Here is a 22,862-nt window from a genome sequence, read left to right as displayed (position 1 = left end):
GCAGCACTGTTTATAATAGCCAGGACATGGAAGCAACCTAGATGCCCATCAGCAGACGAATGGATAAGGAAGCTGTGGTACATATATACCACGGAATATTACTCAGCCATTAAAAAGAATACATTTGAATCAGTTCTAATGAGATGGATGAAACTGGAGCCCATTATACAGAGTGAAGTAAGCCAGAAAGATAAATGCCAATACAGTATACTAATGCATATATATTGAATTTAAAAAGATGGTAATGATAACCCTATATGCAAGACAGAAAAAGATACACAGATGTATAGAACAGACTTTGGACTCTATGGGAGAAGGCGAGGGTGGGATGATCTGAGAGAATAGCATTGAAACATATATATTATCAAGTGTGAAACAGATCGCCAGTCCAGGTTGGATGCATGAGACAAGTGCTCAGGGCTGGTGCACTGGGATGACCCAGAGGGATGGGATGGGGAGGGAGGCGGGAGAGGGGTTCAGGATGGGGAGCACATGTAAACCCATGGCTGATTCATGTCAATGTATGGCAAAAACCACTACAATATTGTAAAGTAATTAGCCTCCAACTAATAAAAATAAATGAAAAAAATTTTTAAAAATTAAAAAAAAGAATAAACATACATATCAAAGGAATGTATTTGACAGTCCTGAAATAAACCTATACATCTATGGCCAACAGATTTTTGACAAAAATGCCCAAACCATTCAACTGGGAAAAAATATTCTCCTCAACAAATGGTGCTGGGGCAACTGGTTATCCACATGTAAAAGGATAAAGCTGAATGTCTATCTCAGATCAAATATAAAAATTAATTAAAATTGATCAAGACATAAGCTTAAATCCTAAAATTCTCAAATACTTAGGGAAAAAAACAGTAAATCATGATCTTGAATTTGGATATGGCTTATTTGACTTGACACCAAAAGTGAAGGCAACAAAATAAATTTTTATCTTCATCAAATTTAAAAAGTTTTATATATCAAAGGGCATTGTCAAAAATAAAAAAAATGCAACCTACAAAATGAGAGAAAATATCTATATGATATATATGAGTCTGAAATATGTAAAGAATGATTACAACTCAAAAACAAGAACAAAACTAAGCAATTTTTCAAAATAGATCAAGGGGATTAAATAGATGTTTTTCCAAAGAACGAACACACACACACACACACAAATTACCAACAAACCCATTAAAACATGCTCAGTGCAATTAGTCATAAATGAACTTCTACAGCCATCATGAAATAACACTTCATACACAATAGAATGGCTGTAATGCAAAATAGGGAAAATAACAGGTATGGATGAGTATATGAAAAAGTTAGACCTCTTATATATAGTTAGGGGTGGATGTAAAATGGTACAGTCACTGTATAAAACTGACATACTTCAAAAAGTTAAACACAGGATTATCATATTATCCTGCAACTGCACTGCTAGCTATACACCCCAAAGAATTTAAAAGACGACAAACACAAAGTGAACACAAGTATGTATAGAAGCGCTATTCACAGTAACCAAAATAACACCAGCCTTAATATCCATCAGCTGATGAAAAGGTGAACAAATGCAGTGTATCCATTTGATAGAATATTATTCAGCAGTGAAAAGGAATGGAATATTAGTACACATTAGAGGTAAGTACCTTGAAAACATTATGCTAAATGGAAGAAGCTGGACCCCCAAGTCCATTTATATGATTCAAATTCATTGTGTAAATTCAGAATAGGCAATATTTAGAGGCAGAAATCAGATTTCTGTTTGTCAAGATAGAGGGGAGAGGAGACCATGGAGTGAGTTCTTAATGGGTATGGGATTTCTTTTAGGGTGATGAAATACTCTAGAACTAGATAGTGATGATAGCTGCATAACATCGTGATTTTCTAAAAACTACTGAATCATACAACTTTCAAATGGTTAAAATGGTGAATTTTGTGTTATTTTTTATCTCAGAAGGGTGTGTATGAGTATAATGATTTTTGCTAAATGTCTTGTGATATTTGTATCTTCCACTATATTCACCTTTGGTGACTTAGAGAAACCTATGCACAAGCTGTGTCAATCCAGCATTCCACCATAAAGGAGCTGGTGAAGAAAGAGAAATAGCTCTGTTCCATCAGAGCATCCGAGTAGAGCATAGCGGTTCGCACACAGCATGGAATTTGAGTCCACATCTCTTCAACCTTCAGCACAGGTGCCGGCGGGCTGCACCTGCCGCGTCGTAGCTGTTCACCTTCAGGCTCGATAGGAATCTCTACTGCCTAGGCGCTCAGACTATTTGGTGAGTCTGTGTTTTATAAAATTACAGTAAAATATTCATCGATATAAATAAAATCTTAGAATTGCTTTTGGCCTATGGGAAGTCTGTAGAATTAAGTCCCCGTTTTAATGTCCTGAGACAGCCCATCATGACTTATCTTTTATTACACTAGAAAAGATGAAATTTGCATCAATACCAAGTGATTCATTCTAAACTCCACCTGGTTTGCATACTGAACTTTCTGCAGTGCTGCTTTTATTAATGCTCCTTGACTTCTGTTAGTAACTACTTCACTTTTTATTTTTTTGCTTTCACAATAAAATTATCAAGCTATACAAATATATCTATGTTTAAACTATCATGGCCCAAGATTCTAAAGCATATTTGTCTCTCCTTATCCTTTTTCCTCTTAAATCACCCCGTGCACACATCTCCCCTACATATGTTTGCAAAATAGCAGGAACAAACTCAAACAATCAGAGCCTTTCCTCCTTGAGTGTACTTTCTGGAGCAGTCATTGCAGCATTTTTTTTGTACTTCTTCTCAGCCCATACCATGAGATTTCTCTGTTTGGTTATCTTAACTTACTCTATAAAGCTATCTGTAAAATTTGGGAGGTGTACAATTTTCTCTATATCCATAGCTTAAAAATAAAAGTAAAAAACCCATGATCCTGAAAAAGGAGACCATTGGAAAGGTGGGTTCGCTGGCAGGCATGAGCCCAGGTGTCATGTTCTCTGTTGAATGTGACCGGACAGTATTAGTAGCCACTCGTGAGTTAGCATCCCTAGTACTAGAATTAGTATTCTGCTTTAGTTTGGATTCTCTGTTTTATCCATTTTGCTGGACTTTCAGAGTAAGCCAAACTGTTACTGTTATTCATTGGTTCTCCCAGTTATCTAATGCTATTGCCCTCTCTGTGAATTTTATCTTTATAAAAAACTTAGAGTATACATGCTTAAAGAATTTTAGACCTTCTAAGATTACATATGTATATTGACCAACGTTATACTTTTGTCTAGATTCTCTCATTTACTGAAATGAAATCCATACTGCCATTATGATTTCCAAGTTTTTACTGCTTACCACAGGACAGTCCAGTAAATCAAGAGATGAGTTTTGAGGACAACGAAAAGTGACTTTATTCTCAGCAGACAGAGAAGGTGCTTTACAAGTGTCTCAAACAAAACCATCTTCCATGAGTTAGAATTCAGACTGCTTTTATACTAAAAGAGGAGAGGGTAAAGTCCTGTTCCAGCCAATTTCTGGAGGAGATGTCTTAATTTCTTCCTGCCTGCAACCATTCACAGGTGGGCCTGGTTAGGATGTTTCCTATGAGCCAAATAAAAGTATCTTCATATAATGCTCATTATCTGAGAGACAGGGTTCCAAAGAGATGGCTCATTATATATAATTTATTTGTATAGGCAACATCATTAGTGATTAACTTGTAATAGATTGTGAAGTTTCCTCTATATTACAGTTCTAGCTTTAACTACCAATAATTTACCTGAATTAAGAACACATCACAAATGATATTAATTTTCCTAGAAATTATTTCCAGAATCATCCCTATCAAAATATTCTCTGTAACTTTTGTATTATGAAAATGTATGAGCTTGTGGAAGACTTCACCAGTTACCTTCTATCATAGGTATTTGTATCTCATCATGGTTATGATTCAGTTCAGTTCAGTCTCTCAGTCATGTCCGACTCTTTGCGACGCCATGAATCGCAGCACGCCAGGCCTCATGTCCATCACCAACTCCCGGAGTTTACTCAAACTCATATCCATCAAGTCGGTGATGCCATCCAGCCATCTCATCCTCTGTCATCCCCTTCTCCTCCTGCCCCCAATCCCTCCCAGCATCAGGGTCTTTTCTAATGAGTCAACTCTTCGCATGAGGTGGTCAGAGTACTGAAGTTTCAGCTTCAGCATCAGTCCTTCCCATGAACACCCAGGACTGATCTCCTTTAGGGTGGACTGGTTGGATCTCCTTACAGTCCAAGGGACTCTCAAGAATCTTCGCCAACACCACATTTCAAAAGCATTAATTCTTCAGTGCTCAGCTTTCTTTAAAGTCCAAATCTCACATCCATACATGACCACTGGAAAAACCATAGCCTTGACTAGACGGATCTTTGTTGGCAAAGTAATGTCTCTGCTCTTTAATATGCTATCTAGGTTGGTCATAACTTTCCTTTCAAGGAGTAAGCCTCTTTTAATTTCATGGCTGCAGTCACCATCCGCAGTGATTTTGGAGCCCCAAAAAATAAAGTCAGACACTGTTTCCACTGTTTCACCATCTATTTCCCATGAAGTGATGGGACCAGATGCCATGATCTTAGTTTTCTGAATGTTGAGCTTTAAGCCAACTTTTTCACTCTCCTCTTTTATCAAGAGACTTTTTAGTTCCTCTTCACTTTCTGCCATAAAGGTGGTGTCATCTGCATATCTGAGGTTATTGATATTTCTCCTGGCAATCTTGATTCCAGCTTGTGCTTCTTCCAGCCCAGCATTTCTCATGATGTACTCGGCGTATAATTTAAATAAGCAGGGTGACAAAGCAATCTTGATTCCAGCTTGTGCTTCTTCCAGCTCAGCATTTCTCATGATGTACTCAGCGTATAATTTAAATAAGCAGGGTGACAATATACAGCCTTGGCGTACTCCTTTTCCTATTTGGAACCAGTCTATTGGTCCATATCCAGTTGTAACTGTTGCTTCCTGACCTGCATATAGGCTCTCAAGAGGCAGGTCAGGTGGTCTGGTATTCCCATCTCTTTCAGGATTTTCCGCAGTTTATTGTGATCCACACAGTCAAAGGCTTTGGCATAGTCAATAAAGCAGAAATAGATCTTTTTCTGGAACTTTCTTGCTTTTTCGATGATCCAGCGGATGTTGGCCATTTGATGTCTGGTTCCTCTGCCTTTTCTAAAACCAGCTTGAACATCTGAAAGTTCACGGTTCATGTATTGCTGTAGCCTGGCTTGGAGAATTTTGAGCATTACTTTACTAGCATGTGACTTGAGTGCAGTGGTGTGGTAGTTTAAGCATTCTTTGTGATTACCTTTCTTTGGGAATGTGGTCCACTGCAGAAGGGAATGGCAAACCACTTCAGTATTTTTGCCTTGAGAACCCCATTAACAGCATGAAAAGGCAAAATGATAGGATACTGAAAGAGGAACTCCCCAGGTCGGTAGGTGCCCAATATGCTACTGGAGATCAGTGGAGAAATCACTCCAGAAAGAATGAAGGGATGGAGCCAAAGCAAAAACAATACCCAAGTGTGGATGTGACTGGTGATAGAAGCAAGGTCCAATACTTTAAAGAGCAATATTGCATAGGAACCTGGAGTGTTAGGTCCATGAATCAAGGCAAACTGGAAGTGGTCAAACAGGAGATGGCAAGAGTGAATGTCGACATTCTAGGAATCAGCAAACTAAAATGGAATGGAATGGGTGAATTTAACTCAGATGACCATTATATCTACTACTGTGGGCAGGAATCCCTTAGGAGAAATGGAGTAGCCATCATGGTCAACAAAAGAGTCCAAAATGCAGTACTTGGATGCAGTCTCAAAAATGACAGAATGATCTCTGTTTGTTTCCAAGGCAAACCATTCAATATCACAGTAATCCAAGCCTATGCCCCAACCAGTAACACTGAAGAAGCTGAAGTTGAATGGTTCTATGAAGACCTACAAGACCTTTTAGAACTAACACCCAGTAAAGATGTCCTTTTCATTATAGGGGATTGGAATGCAAAAGTAGGAAGTCAAGAAACACCCGTAGTAACAGGCCAATTTGGCCTCGGAGTACAAAATGAAGCAGGGCAAAGGCTAACAGAGTTTTGCCAAGAGAACACACTGGTCATAGCAAACACCCTCTTCCAACAACACAAGAGAAGACTCTACCCATGGACATCACCAGATGGTCAACACTGAAATCAGATTAATTATATTCTTTGCAGCCAAAGACGGAGAAGCTCTATACAGTCAGCAAAAACAAGACTGGAAGCTGACTATGACTCAGATCATGAACTCCTTATTTTAAAATTCAGACTTAAATTGAAGAAAGTAGGGAAAACCACTAGACCATTCAGGTATGACCTAAATCAAATCCGTTATGACTATACAGTGGAAGTGAGAAATAGATTTAAAGGACTAGATCTGATAGAGTGCCTGATGAGCTATGGATAGAGGTTCATGACATTGTACAGGAGACAGGGATCAAGACCATCCCCATGGAAAAGAAATGCAAAAAGACAAAATGGTTGTCTGAGGAGGCCTTACGAATAGCTGTGAAAAGAAGAGAAGCGAAAAGCAAAGGAGAAAAGGAAAGATATCTCATTTGAATGCAGAGTTCCAAAGAATAGCAAGGAGAGATAAGAAAGCCTTCCTCAGCGATCAATGCAAAGAAATAGAGGAAAACAACAGAATAGGAAAGACTAGGGATCTCTTCAAGAAAATTAAAGATACCAAGGGAACATTTCATGCAAAAATGGGCTCAATAAAGGACAGAAATGGTATGGACCTAACAGAAGCAGAAGATGGTAAGAGGAGGCAAGAATACACGGAACTCTACAAAAAGATCTTCATGACCCAGATAATCACAATGGTGGGATCACTCACCTAGAGCCAGGCATCCTGGAATGTGAAGTCAAGTGGGCCTTAGGAAGCATCACTATGAACAAATCTAGTGGAAATGATGAAATTCCAGTTGAGCTGTTTCAAATCCTAAAAGATGATGCTGTGAAAGTGCTGCACTCAATATGCCAGCAAATCTGGAAAACTCAGCAGTGGCCACAGGACTGGAAAAGGTCAGTTTTCATTCCCATCCCAAAGAAAGGCAATCCCAAAGAATGCTTATGGCAGTTTGGTAATATTTTCCAGGTAGTCTATCTAGAAATATGAACATTTCTGATTGTTATTTAAGTATGTTAATTACCCAAGTGAATTGATGTGTTTTTAAATTTTAGGCAATAAGGAAAATCATTTTAATAGTACAGAGTAAAAAGTCACATGTATGTAAGATTATTCCTGGTATTTTTTACTTTAGTAAAGAACAAGTGATTTATTTACTAGATACCATAAATACTTACTAGTGAAATAAGAAAAATAAGTACATTGAATGGGTCAACAATCTTTTCTTTTATAAACAAAGTGACAAAAGATTGACCATGTACTTTAGTGCTTCATGTACTATTTAGCACGACTCTAATTATTCTCTTAGGCAGCTTTCTTGCCAATTCACAGTCACTCTGGGCCAGTTCTGGAAATTAGAAAATCTCATTCTTTGTACTGAGAAACAGAAAAGAAGTTGAGCTCTTACTTTTGTGGTTACATTTCTTTATTCCTCTATTTTTATTTTCCTGTTTCTAAATTTTATGAAATCTCATTTAATTAGATAAGTAATATTTGAATGTAGTTTATATATAAAATATATAGTATAGATATATCTGTGTTTTTGCATTGTATGAATAAATAAATAAATATATATATATATATGTATGCATGTAACATGTGTATTATATGCCATGGACAAAATACATCGACAGGGACTTTTAGTTAGAGCAAAACCAAAAGTTCTTGTCACTATATTTTATCCATGGCATAGAACATAGACAGATGATTTTCAGTAAAGAAACTACCACAGAAACGATCATGGTACTGATGAGTATGAAAACATTTAGGACAAAGGGTGTATTCTCAAATTAGCATGTATATGTTGCACTCTACAATTTATGTTCTCTATATCAATTGCACATTTCTTTTTGAGAAGTTGTGTTTAAAGATGATGAAATTGATTTCCAGGTGCTATCAACATGAGTTTGTTTCTGTTGACAGTAAATCAATAGCTCCTTTTAACATGACTCTTATAGTAGTAAGAATCCTCACATTTAATCCACTTTCTCAGTGACAGATAGCACTGTCCTGAATTCTTTGAAAGTGGTACTCAGATGAAATATTGGTCTGGTGAGCAGTATTTCCTTGGCTCAAGGGTGAATGGCCACTTATGTGAAGAAGAAAGCAGTTGTCATTTTGGAAGAAGCAAAAGGGCACCAAAAATGCACACCAAAGTAGAGGAGGAAAGGGCACTGGTGCATTCATGTATTTGATTATAATCAATGGAGAAAATTCAGATGATAGCTCAGAATATGAATAATTTTATTAGCAGATGAGAATCGGTCACTAAGAGTCATCACATGCATACTCTCTCAAGGTCTCTTAAACTTTTTGAGTTGGTTTATATTTTGAAAACCTGCTCTCAAGGTAGAGACTATTAGCTCAATCTATAGATGAAAAATTGAGATGTTCATTAAGATCTTACACCCTAAAAAATAACAGAATGATAAATTAAATTTGAGGTCTGTCTGACAATAAAACATTTGGCTTTCTAATATACTGTCAACTTCCATAGTTGAGATAAATTACTAATATAGTATAACAAACTAATTATTTGTTGTTCACAATTAAGTATGTATAATTCATATGAAAACATTCTGTAAACATGTTTAAAAAAAACATATTTTTACATATGTTTTTTTATTAGTGTTTTAGCAGAAACAATTTGATATATATTTTTGTAGGGCAATAAGGGTTTATTTAGTTGGTTTTGACAAATTTCACAGACTAAAAGATTCTTGTTAACTATGTGAATATTCTCTAACAAATTCTTTCTTGACCGTTTCATTCTTTTTTTCTCTTAGCTTCTGACACTTCAACTCTAATATCTCTACAATGTGTTACTGGAAATTTTGTATAGTTAAAGAATAGAGTCTCTTATAAAAATACATGAGAGGTTGGGGAAGTTTATCTGGGGACTAGGAGTCTGAGAATTGATTTTAGCTTATTTTTATCTCTATAGCTTAGTTTTCCAGTAATATCCTTGATATCTGGTTATTTTTGCCTTTCAAGGTTTGTTATAATTTAAACATAGTAGAATAATTCATTGTGGCGAAGGCCATGCTGATTTGGAAATTCTGTTTTGTTGACGTTGACCACACAGATAGTATGGTGGTTTCTAAGAAGTCAACCCAAGGACGGCTCATAGTATTAGTAATAAACTTCTGTAAAATCTGGGGATTTTAAGCACTGCCCACATTAAAATCCCCTTTATCTTAGTATCTTTTATCAAACAGCAACCTATGTTCTACAATGATGAGATCTAGTCTTTAAAATGGCTCTTGCAAGATGTCACATGTTCAGTCATTCCACATTTTTTTGTAGTAAGGATGATGGAGTCTGCATATTAATTCTGTATCTGTCATCACTTCACTAACTAATCATTGGGTATAATTTTCTGAACTCTGTTATTAATGATGCTTTTCTACTGAATTTCTGAACAACCCAAATGCCTTCTCGTTTACAAATGAGGATCTCTCCCATACAATCTCTCTCTCTCTTTTTTAATCATCTTGTATAATAGTAAATTCTGACCACAATGACAAATGTAAAAAGACCAAATGCCTGTCAAAACTCATTCTTGTTCTACATTCTACAGTTAAGCAATTATCAGCTATTCTAAGTTTGAGTGGGACTAATTGTGGGCCCCCAAAGACATAGTAGTAACAGGAACGAATCCTAGAGGGAGCTTTAACAAGCTACATATTCACTGGATGAATCATAAGCTGGAATCAAGATTGCTGGGAGAAGTATCAAAAACCTCAGATATGCAGATGATAGCACCCTAATAGCAGAAAGCAAGGGGGAACTAAAATAACCTCTTGATGAAGGTGAAAGAGGAGAGCAAAAATGCTAGCTTAAAACTCAACTTTCAAAAAACTAAGATCATGGCATCCATCCCATCATTTCACAGCAAATACATGGAAAAAAAATGGAAACAATGGCAGATTTTGTTTTCTTGGGCTCCAAAATCATTGTGGATGGTGATTCCAGCCATGAAATTAAAAGATGGTTGCTCCTTGGAAGAAAAGCTATGACAAAACTAGATAGCATATTAAAAAGCAGACATAATTTTGCCGACAAAGGTCTGTATAGTCAATGCTATATGTTTTCTAGTAGTCATGTACAGATGTAAGAGTTGGACCTTAAAGAAGGCTAAGCACTTAGAATTGATGCTTTTGAACTGTGGTGCTGGAGAAGACTCTTGAGAGTTTCTTGGAAAGCAATAAGATCAAACCAATCAATCCTAAAGGAAATCAACCCTGAATATTCATTGGAAGGACTGATGCTGAAGCTCCAATTTTTGGACACCTGGTGCGAAGAGTTGATTCATTGGAAAAGACCCTGATGCTGGGAAAGATTGAGGGCAGGAGGGAAAGGGGATGACAGAGGATGAAATGATTGAATGGAATCACTGGCTCAGTGGACATGAGTTTAAGCAAACTCAGTGGAGACAGTTTAGGACAGGGAATCCTGGCATTCTGCAGTCCATGGGGTCACAACGAGTTGGACATGACTTTGTGACTGAACATCAAATATGCACAAGGAGTCTAAGGAAACATAAACATTCAAGGTATATGTCTTTATAATACTGCTTCACTAACTTCAATGTACATAAATTAAATAAATCACTTATTAAAGAAATTTAATAAATTACTTATTTTATAAATAAATAAATTACCCTGGGCTTATGGTAATATGCAGGCTCTCATTTGGTAGATCTGAGATGCGGCTCAAAATTGTACATTCTGAACAACAACAAATTTCCAGGTGATATCATTGCTGCTTGTCCAAGGATCACAATATATTGAAATGTTCCTCATGAGAATGAAGAAGTCACACTAAAATTTTCCTTACCACTTCTTCAATTTTACTAGCGTGAAACTTACTTTTGTTACATTTATGTGTTTATCATTCTAAATTTTAGTGCTTTTTTTTTTCCTATTTAGCTTTTCCCCCTGATTATTTTCAAATCATGCAGAGGTTATGTAGATTTCTGTAGACTTCCCATTGACTTGAAAATAATTGAGGACAGCAACCTTTTATCTTCTTTGTCATTTTCTGTCTTTTCTTTACATTTATTTTTTAATTGAAGGATAATTGCTTTACAAGATTGCGTTGATTTCTACCAAACATCCATGTGAATCAGCCATAGGTATACACATGTCCCCTGCCTCTTGAGTCTTCCTCTCACTTCCCTCCCCATCCCACACCTCTAGTTTGTTAGGGTCTGGGTTTGAGTTCTCTGAGTCATAGAGCAAATCCCCATTAGCTGTCTGTTTTACATATGGTAATGTAAGTTTCCATGTCACTCTCTCCATACATTCCACCCTCTTCTTCCTCTCCCTGCCCACCATGTCCATAAGTCTGTTATTTATGTCTGTGTTTCCATTGCTGTCCTACAAATAACTCCATCAGTAACATCTTTCTAAACTTCATTTATATGTGTTAGTATTTGATATTTGTTTTTCTTTCTGACTTCACTCTGTATAATAGGCTCTGCGTTCATCCACCTCATTAGAACCAACTCAAATGTGTTCCTTGTTTATGCCTGAATAATATTCCATTGTATATATGTACCACAGGTTCTTTATCCATTCATCTGTTGATGGACATTTAGGTTGCTTCCATGTTCTAGCTATTGTAAATAGTGCTGCAGTGAATATTGGGGTACAGGTGTCGTTTTAAATTTTGGTTTCCTCGGGATTTATGCCTAATAGTGGGATTACTGAGTTATATTGTAGTTTTATTCCTAGCTTTTTAAGGAATCTACATACTGTCTTTCATAGTGGCTGTATCAATTTACACTCCCACCATCAGTGCACAAGTGTTCTGTTTCTCCACACCCTCTCCAGGATTTACTGTTTATAGACTTTGATGGTGGTCATTCTGACTGATGTGAGATGATATCTCATTGTAGTTTTGATTTGCTTTTATCTAATAATGAACAATGTTGAGCATCTTTTCATGTGTTTGTTAGCCACCTGTATGTCTTCTTTGGGGAACTGTTCTGATCTTTCACCCATTTTTTTTTTTTAATTGGGTTGTTTGTTTTTGTGGTATTGAGTTGTATGAGCTGCTTGTATATTTTGGAAATTAATCATTTGTCAGTTGTTTCACTTGATATTATTTTCTCTTACTGTGAAGGTAGTCTTTTCACCTTGTTTATTGTTTCCTTTGCTTGAAAAAGCTTTTAAATTTAATTAGGTCCCACTTGTTTATTTTTATTTTTATTTCCATTATTCCAGAAGGAGAGTCATAGAGGATCGTGCTATCATTTATGTCATAGAGTGTTCTGCCTATATTTTCCTCTAAGAGATTTTTAGTTTCTGGTCTTACATTTAGGTCTTTAATCCATTTTTGAGTTTATCTTTGTGAATGGTGTTAGGAAATTTTCTAATTTCATTCTTTTACACTTAGTGAGAACGGCAACTTTGTCTTTAATCTTAGTCTTCTGCTAACCTTAATACCTAAGAGTTTCATAAGAAATTTTGATTGATTAAGTAGGTAAATAAAGTAACAGACAAATGATAAGTGAAAATGTGTGTGTGTGCATGTGTGTGTGTGTTCAGCTGTGTGTTGTGTCAACTCTTTGTGACTCCATGGACCGTAGCCCACCAGCTCCTCTGTCCGTGGGATATTTTCAGGCAAGAATACTGATGTGGGTTGCCATGTTCTCTGCCAGCAGATCTTCCCGACCCAAGATCGAACCCACATCTCCTGAATTGACAGGCAGATTCTTTTACCACTGAGCCTCTAGGGAAGCTACAAATAGAGTCTCCTTGTTCTATTAGTATTTAATAATCATACTTAAAATTAGTAAAAATTTTTTTCATTTCCTTTGTGAAGAATAGTATAAGGAAGTGGGTACTTTCATTATGGAACAAGAAGACAGTATAATGTAACAGGAAGGCATTGTAGCAATTAATTGTGAACACAGATTCTGGAGTCTGATTATCTTGGTTTCAATCCTGGGTCCTTAATTACTGGCAATGCGACCTTTTAGAAGTAATAGTCTGTTAAAATCCCAAATTCTTCATGTATAATGTGAGGATTTAAAAAAAAATCCTCTTGTAGGTTATATTTAAATTAAATGAAAAAGTGAAAGTGTTCATCACTCAGTTGTGTCCAACTCTTTGCAGTTCTGTGGACTGTAACCCACCAGGCTCCTCTGCCCATGGGATTCTCCAGACAAGAATACTGGAGTGGGTAGCCATGCCCTTCTTCAGGGGATATTCCAAACCCAGGGATTGGACCCAGGTCTCTTGAATTGTAGGCAGATTCTTTACCGTCTGAACCTCCAGCACTACATGTAAAATATTTGAGAGTGCCTGGCCGATAGCTGTAGTACATAACAGCTACATTTTTGTACAACTGGAATGTTAATGCTTTTCTCTTTTCAAAAGTTTTAATTATATTCAAAGACAACAAATTTCAGGTTATTAAGAAATTAAATACTAATAATTCTTCACCAATCCTTTTGAATCACTATTTCTGTTTATTAAACTAAGGATCGTTTCTGGAATCTTTTCCAAAGGCAAAACTATGCCAGCACCTTATTATTTAAAACACTGTAATATAGAGCTCAGTCCTCAAAAATAGGTGTCAAGATTTAGTAGAAGTTAAAAACAGATACTTTTAAAAAGTGTTGTAAATTGCAGTTTTATATCTTATACTTTTACATACACCTGCACATTTAATTTATTCAATTAAGACACCTAGGTGCATTTGAATTTACATTGGGCTATGGTTATACTCTTCCCTTTAAAAACCAATTGGCTAGGATCACTATGATATAATTTTAAGACAGTCACCTGATACTGTAGTATAAAATTAATCATTCTAGCTGAGCTATCATTACAGTTCTACATTAAAAAATTTAACTGACTGAGCCTTTGTCTTATTTTCAGCTCAATTTTAGCAAATATGTTCATGTGTGAGTTTTGAAATAATTATATGACAGTTGGCAAACTTTTAAAGAAATTAAAGTCTGGCTTGCATCTCATTTTAAAAAGTTAGGAAAGGAAATGCCATATATAAATAAATTTGAAGTAGAAATATATTATTTTTGCATAAATAAAAATACTCAGAAAACAGAGTGAACAAAACTGTTATGATGACTAAAAGGCCTGTTATGAGAGTCGTCTAATTCCAGGCCGTAATCATGCTAGCTTTGTATCATTAGGCAATTTTGTCCTCGTTCTGGACTGTTTGATTAATGTGGGAATGGATTAATTAATCTATGAGTCATCTAAGTTATTTTCCTATAATAATGTTCACAAGTTGCCTTCAGCCTGTACCTACACTTCCCAACAAATTATGTCAGGAAGTCATCTGGTTCTATCTCTTAAAAAATTCCCAGTCTAGCTACTTCTTTTCCTTTTCAATCCTAAAACTTTAGTTCAACTCTCTTCTTGATGAAGCTATTCCAATAGACTCCCAAAGGGTCTTGTTTCACCTGCTCCTACCCCAGAACAATTGTTACTCCCGCAAAATAGAGACATTTTTTTTAAGTGAGTTGGACTATGTTATCCTTCTGAATAAAACTTCCAGTAACTTTTCAATATATTTAGAAGACTATCATATTTGTTATCATGACCCAGAGTAAAATCTCTTCTTGCCTGCTTCTGCATTTTTACTTACTTCTCTAGTGCTCTTTCACTGACTCTTCATGTTCCAGCCACACTGGACTTGAATTTACTAGGCCATTGCTTCTCAGAGGCCTTGAATATGATGTTTGCTTTGCATAAAATATTTCCCCCTTTATTATTACAGGGTTAGAACTGCTTTGTCCTAAAGATCCCAAATAAAATAGCATCTGCTTAATGAGGCTTTTCTTCACTATAATAAGTAAATTAGTGAAACTTTAGGCTTCCCAGTGTAGAGTTTGAAAGTTGTCCTTCCCATCCTTAAACAAAGAAAAAAGGGGAAGAAATCAAAAGTTCGGGAATTTTTTTTTGGATCCATCAAAGAACTGAGTTTGCACAGCAAAGTATTTTCTGAGACAGGTAAATATAGAGAGGGAGAGCTAAAATCTGTTTACCTAGAGCAAAAACTGCTAGAGAAATAAAATGGTTGGACAACTTAAAAAGTAATTTTGTCAAAATCGGGAACCTGAGTGTGGAACTTTGAGTGAGAGAAGATATTCCTGGGGTTTCTGGTCGTTTGTGAGAGAACTCACCCTTTATCCCCAGGAAACCCACTGTGTTCTCATAGTAAAATTTCAAGAAAGAGTCCTCGTGGCTTTGACAGTGAGAGGGGGAAAAGTAGTCCTCATGGAGATCATTCTACCTGAGAAAGGCCTACTATTCTAGAGAAAAGATTGACCAGAGTCTTGCCCTTCACTGGTAAGGGAAGAGCATTCCCCTCTCTTCAACTCCCTCTAATCTTCCTGTGTCAACTAAATGAGGAAGCAAGAAACACTTGTAAAATCCACAGACCAGAGCAGAGGCCCTGTAGTCTCACCTTACCACCACATCAAGGTTCCAGTACAATAGTAGTGAAATGCATCTGGAGGAGCTGCAAGATAGACACTCTGGGGGAAAAAAAAAAAGAGCTTTAGGGTAGCTGACTTATGAAAAAGGAGACCAAAATAAAGAACAGAACAGGACACTAAGGAGATTTTTAACCTCTGACATAGGTAGCTACAGCAATATCAAACACAGCCACACTTCTAGTGAAAACAACATAAGGCCACAAGATTGAGACTTTCCAAATTAATGATAAACATCAAACCATGTTCCAGGAAGTTCAGAGAATGCAAGATAAGCACTAAAATAACAAGACAAACACTAAAATACTGATCATATTATAGCCAGACTGCAGGAAGTCAAAAAGAAAAAGACAATCTTGAAGAAAGCTATGAGTTTTGGGGGTGTGGGTGAATTTATCAATAGAAAAACAAGGATAGAAACTATATCAGACTTTTCATCAAAATTACATTTAAAACCTTGCAAACAAGAAGAGAGTGATATGGTATATTTAAAGTGAGGGAAGAAAAATACTAATCTAGTATTGTGCATACATTGAAGTTATCTTTCAAAATTTAAGGACAAATAAAAACATTATGAGACAATAACTAAAGCATTTCATTTGTAGGATACCTGCCCTTCATGGGATATAATGAGGTTTTTCCAATAGAAACAATGGTATGATTCAGAAATAAGGATCTACATAAAGAAAGAGCATTGCCAAAGGGATAAATGAAAGTGAAATAAAATAGTTGAGCTTTCTTATTTCGAGCTGATTTTATACAAAATTGATTTAATGAAAGTGAAAATTAGTTGGATGATTATGTGTGTGCATAAGTGAAATGAGTGGTACCAATAGCACAAAAGAAAGGGGAGAGGAATTGGGAATATGTTATTACATAGTACCTGCACTATATATGAAGCAGAAAGTGTTACTTGAAGGTGGACTTAGATTAGTTAAAAGTGTATACAGTGAACTCTATGCTGACCACTAATTTTTAAAAATGAAGTATAATTGAACCATTTAGAGAAGAGATCAAATGGAATCAAAATGCTTAGTAAAAACTGAAAACCTCCAGAAATAAGTAGAACATAGTTATTAAGATAGAAGTTGTTAATCAAAGTGCATTATTGCTCTAAATATGATTGTCAAATATCACCAGCTAAAAAACAGAGATTATAAGAATGGGTTAATTGTTTTTAAAGCAACAAAATCCATTTATATGTTGTCCAGCATAGGACACGCTAAATATAAAGATTCTGAGAAGATAAACTCAAATTGGTGAAGAAAGTTACACCATGCTAAAACTTTCTAAATAAATCTAAACTAGTTATAATAATTTCAGAAAAGTCAATGTTCGTAACAGGGAAAATTATCAGAGATAAAGAAGAGGGCCATGTAATGACAAAGGTATCAATCCTTCACAAATATATTACAATCTTAAAAGGATATTAATGTAACAATATCTAATAGGTGAGGCAAAATATTAATAAAGAGTAATTGCCAAATTCAGAGTAGTTGAAGACTACAAATCCACCCACCGTCAGTAATTGATAGATCAAGCATGTAGAAAAAGTGATCTGAAAAGAAATATCAATCAATGCAATCTAATTGACATTTGTGAAATGCTTCAGTAAGCACCATAGGAGTACACATTCTTCTCAAGCTCTTATGGAACATTTATTTATAACAACAGACCATCTATTGTGCAGTAAAACACACCTTGATAAAGTTAGAAGAATAGAAATCACATAGCATATGTTCTGAGACAAAACTGAGATGGAACTAAGAATCAATAACTGAAACATAGCTGGAAAACGCTAAATTATTTGGAAATTATGCAACAGACTTAAAATTGACACAAGGGTCAATGAAGTCTTACATGGAGTTTAAAGACATTTCAGACTAAATGAAAATAGAACTTAAAACTTTTGAGATGCAGTGGAAACAGTTCTTAGGTAGATATGTATAATGTGAAACACATAAATTGGAAAATTAGGAAAATTTGAAATCATTAAACTAAGCTAATTGTCTACTTCTGTCTATATTCCAAGAGCCTAGAAAATAGTCTGCCATACAAATGACTAGAGTGATCACAGTGGCAGCGAGATACTGTTTTTTTGTTTGTTTTTAATTCTTTTTTAATCTGTGCAAGAAATTTTTATTTATGTTATTGAAGTACAGGTGATTTACAGTGTTCTGTTAATTTCTACATGGAAAAATGATTCAGTTCTAATATATATATATATATATATATATTCTTTTTCTTATTCCTTTCCATTATTATTTATCACAGGGTATTGAATTTATGATATCATTTACATTTGGAATCTAAAATATGACACAATGGAACTTGAAACAGACATAGAACCACAGACATGGAGAGCAGACTTGTGGTTGCCAAAGGCAGAGGGGAAGGATGGGCTGGGAGTTCCAGGTTCACAAATACAAACTATTATATGTGGAATAGATAAACAGTAAGGTCCGACTGTATAGAACAAGGTACTATTTTAATCACCTGTAATAACCTTATGGCAGATAACATTGAGTCTTGAAGGAAATATACTTCTAGGGAAGTGCTTTTGGTTTGCCTCAAAGTTTAAATGAAGTTTATGACACTTACATAATCTAAGAGTGAAGCTCTCTACTGAAGGATATAATTTTATTCACCCCTTTTCAGTATTCAATGTTTTAATAATACTGAATTAATTTTGTAAAAGACACAATTTGGTCTATTGAGCATTATTTTATTTTATATTTTATTTATAGATAAATTTCTTCCTTACTTTCATAAGAGCTTTGTTACTAAGTTTTACTTTCTCCCTTTCCCAGCTTCAATTTGCATTTAGAATGCTTGTTGCAAAAATACACAGGTTGTTTTTGCAAGATACATTAAGTGCTGCAATAGATTAAAAATATGAGGCCTATAGGGAAGCAGCAGAAGCTCCTCCTAATATAAAGCTCTAGTTATGATCCTGTGGTGAAATCCAATCTATTATATATGAGGGGTACAAAAAGTTGTTAACTGATCAACAAAGTCCTCTTGAATATTCTCCTTGATTTTTAATCATGGTGCCTGATCTACTGATCTATAAGATTGGTGTAGCTTAAGATCCTAGATCCCCACCCTTGGCTGACCAGGCTTTAATTATAAAGAGATAAAATAATGATGTATACTACCCTAGGCTTTATTTTTCCATCTTCCATAACCTTCCTCAAATAAATTCCATAGATCAAAGAAATGTATCTAATTCTTTCTATTTGTTGTCATAAAAATACTATCCTAAATTGTTAATCCATCATGACTTCTTATCCACAATATTATTTTGGAAGAATCCAAACTAAACAGGAAAAACTCAGATAGCTGCACTAGAAGAGTTACATTATCTCTTTTCAGAATTTTTGTTTTTAATTTAAAGGACGATACATTCTTGTTTAAAAGATTTAAGCTATGTAAATTAAAAAGTTAAATTTCTCCTCTCTCAGCCTATGCAATTTTACCCTTCATTAAGAGACAATGTAACACTTACCAGTCCGGTTTGTATAATTCATGACTTTTTACTATGCATTCTTCTTTATATTTATGCATACTTTTTAGAAAGAAAAGTGAAGTCGCTCAGTCATGTCTAACTCTTTGTGACCCCATGGACTGTAGCCTGCCTGGCTCCTCTGTCCATGGGATCTTCCAGGCAAGGATACTGGAGAGGGCTACCATTTCCTTCTCCAGGGGATCTTCCTGACCCAGGGACTGAACCCACACTGCAGGCAGGCTCTTTACTGTCTGAGCCACCAAGGAAGCCCTGACATTGTATCTATTTCATGTCTATTCAGTTATTTAAATAGCTACAAGTTATGCAATGCCAAAGAAGTGATAGAATATGTTTCACCATTTCTATAACCAGCTTAATAGATGTGTAAGCTCCTGTCATAGCTTACACAGACACATACACACACACACACACACACACACACACACATAAACATGCTTCCAAATTTTGTGTAAGGTTCCTATTTGCTGGAATTACTAAGCCACATTGTATGTGAGTTTATTTATATTAATGATTACAAGTGTAGTCTTAGTTGCTCAGTCATGTCCAACTCTTTGCAACCCTAGGGACTGTAGCCAGCCAGGCTCCTCTGTCCATGGAATTCTCCAGGCAAGAATACTGGAGTGGGTGGCCATTTCTTTCTCCAAATTATGATAAAGATTGCATTAAATTTATGCTTTAATTTAGATAAAATCTGTCTTTACAATTATATTATCTCATCCAGACAAATATTTGTTTCTTCATACATTCTCTTTCATACCATACAGAACTTTTTTATTAGTTTTCTTATAAATATCTTAAGCATTTATTTGTAGCTTAATACAAAATATTTTATTTTTTATTTTTATTTTTTAAGTAAGTAATTTATTTTACTTTACAACATTGTATTGGTTTTGCCATACATTGACTTGAATCCACCATGGGTGTACATGTGTTCCCCATCTTAAAACCCCCTCCCACCTCCTTCCCCATCCCATCCCTCTGGGTCATCCCAGTGCGCCAGCCCCAAGCATCCTGTATCATGCATTAAACCTGGACTGGCGATTCGTTTCACATATGATAATTTACATGTTTCAATGCCATTCTCCCATATCATCCTGCCCTCGCCCTCTCCCACAGAGTCCAGAAGACTGTTCATTACATCTGTGTCTCTTGCTGTCCTGCATACAGGATTATCGTTACCATCTTTCTAAATTCCATATATATGCATTAGTATCCTGTATTGGTGTTTTTCTTTCTGGTTTACTTCACTCTGTATAATTGGCTCCAGTTTCATCCACCTCATTAGAACGGATTCAAATGTATTCTTTTCAATGGCTGAGTAATATTCCATGGTATATATGTACCACAGCTTTCCTATCCATTCGTCTGCTGATGAACATCTAGGTTGCTTCCATGTCCTGGCTATTATAAACAGTGCTGCGATGAACATTGGGGTACATGTGTCTCTTTCAGTTCTGGTTTCCTCAGTGTCTATGCCCAGCAGTGGAATTGCTGGGTCATATGGCAGTTCTATTTTCAGTTTTTTAAGGAATCTCTGCACTGTTCTCCATAGTGGCTGTACTAGTTTGCATACCCACCAACAGTGTAAGAATGTTCCCTTTTCTCCACACCCTCTCCAGCATTTATTGCTTGTAGACTTTTGGATAGCAGCCATCCTGACTGGCGTGTAACGGTACCTCATTGTGGTTTTGATTTGCATTTTTCTGATAATGAGTGATGTTGAACATCTTTTCATGTGTTTGTTAGCCATCTGTATGTCTTCTTTGGAGAAATGTCTGTTTAGTTCTCTGGCCCATTTTTTGATTGGGTCATTTATTTTTCTGAAATTGAGCTGCAGGAGTTGCTTGTATATTTTTGAGATTAATCCTTTGTCTGTTGCTTCGTTTGCTATTATTTTCTCCCATTCTGAAGGCTGTCTTTTCACCTTGCTTATAGTTTCCTTTGTTGTGCAGATGCTTTTAATTTTAATTAGGTCCCATTTGTTTATTTTTGCTTTTATTTCCAATATTCTGGGAGGTGGGTCATAGAGGATCCTGCTGTGGTTTATGTCGGAGAGTGTTTTGCCTATGTTTTCCTCTAGGAGATTTATAGTTTCTGGTCTCACATTTAGATCTTTAATCCATTTTGAGTTTATTTTTGTGTATGGTGTTAGAAAGTGTGCTAGTTTCATTCTTTTACAAGTGGTTGACCAGTTTTCCCACCACCACTTCTTAAAGAGATCGTCTTTATTCCATTGTATATTCGTGCCTCCTTTGTCAAAGATAAGGTGTCCATAGGTGTGTGGGTTTATCTCTGGGCTTTCTATTTTGTTCTATTGATCTATATTTCTGTCTTTGTGCCAGTACCACACTGTCTTGATGACTGTGGCTTTGTAGTAGAGACTGAAGTCAGGCAGGTTGATTCCTCCAGTTCCATTCTTCTTTCTCAAGATTGCTTTGGCTATTTGAGGTTTTTTGTATTTCCATACAAATTGTGAAATTCTTTGTCTAGTTCTGTGAAAATACCGTTGGTAGCTTGATAGGGATTGCATTGAATCTATAGATTGCTTTGGGTAGAATAGCCATTTTGACAATATTGATTCTTCCAATCCATGAACACGGTATGTTTCTCCATCTGTTTGTGTCTTCTTTGATTTCTTTCATCAGTGTTTTATAGTTTTCTATGTATAGGTCTTTTGTTTCTTTAGGTAGATATACTCCTAAGTATTTTATTCTTTTTGTTGCAATGGTGAATGGTATTGTTTCCTTAATTTCTCTTTCTGTTTCTTCATTGTTAGTGTATAGGAATGCAAGGGATTTCTGTGTGTTAATTTTATATCCTGCAACTTTACTATATTCATTGATTAGCTCTAGTAATTTTCTGGTAGAGTCTTTAGGGTTTTCTATATAGAGGATCATGTCGTCTGCAAACAGTGAGAGTTTTACTTCTTCTTTTCCTATCTGGATTCCTTTTATTTCTTTTTCTGCTCTGATTGCTGTGGCCAACACTTCCAAAACTATGTTGAATAGTAGTGGTGAGAGTGGGCACCCTTGTCTTGTTCCTGATTTCAGGGGAAATGCTTTCAATTTTTCACCATTGAGGGTAATGTTTGCTGAGGGTTTGTCATATATAGCTTTTATTATGTTGAGGTATGTTCCTTCTATTCCTGCTTTTTGGAGAGTTTTTATCATAAATGGACATTGAATTTTGTCAGAGGCTTTCTCTGTATCTGTTGAGATAATCATATGGTTTTTATTTTTCAATCTGTTAATGTGGTGTATTACATTGATTGATTTGCTGATATTAAAGAATCCTTGCATCCCTGGGATAAAGCCCACTTGGTCATGATGTATGATCTTTTTAATATGTTGTTGGATTCTGTTTGCTAGAATTTTGTTAAGGATTTTTGCATCTTTGTTCATCAGTGATATTGGCCTATAGTTTTCTTTTTTTGTGACAACTTTTTCAGGTTTTGCTGTTAAGGTGATGGTGGCCTCATAGAATGAGTTTGGAAGTTTACCTTTCTCTGCAATTTTCTTGAAGAGTTTGAGTAGGATAGGTGTTAGTTCTCTAAATTTTTGGTAGAATTCAGCTGTGAAGCCGACTGGTCCTGGGCTTTTGTTTGTTGGAAGATTTCTGATTACAGTTTCAATTTCTGTGCTTGTGATGGGTCTTTTAGGATTTTCTGT

This window comes from Cervus canadensis, chromosome 14 (assembly GCF_019320065.1).
Source record: "Cervus canadensis isolate Bull #8, Minnesota chromosome 14, ASM1932006v1, whole genome shotgun sequence".
In the NCBI taxonomy this organism is placed as follows: domain Eukaryota; kingdom Metazoa; phylum Chordata; class Mammalia; order Artiodactyla; family Cervidae; genus Cervus; species Cervus canadensis.
Note: the sequence above shows the minus strand (reverse complement) of the source record.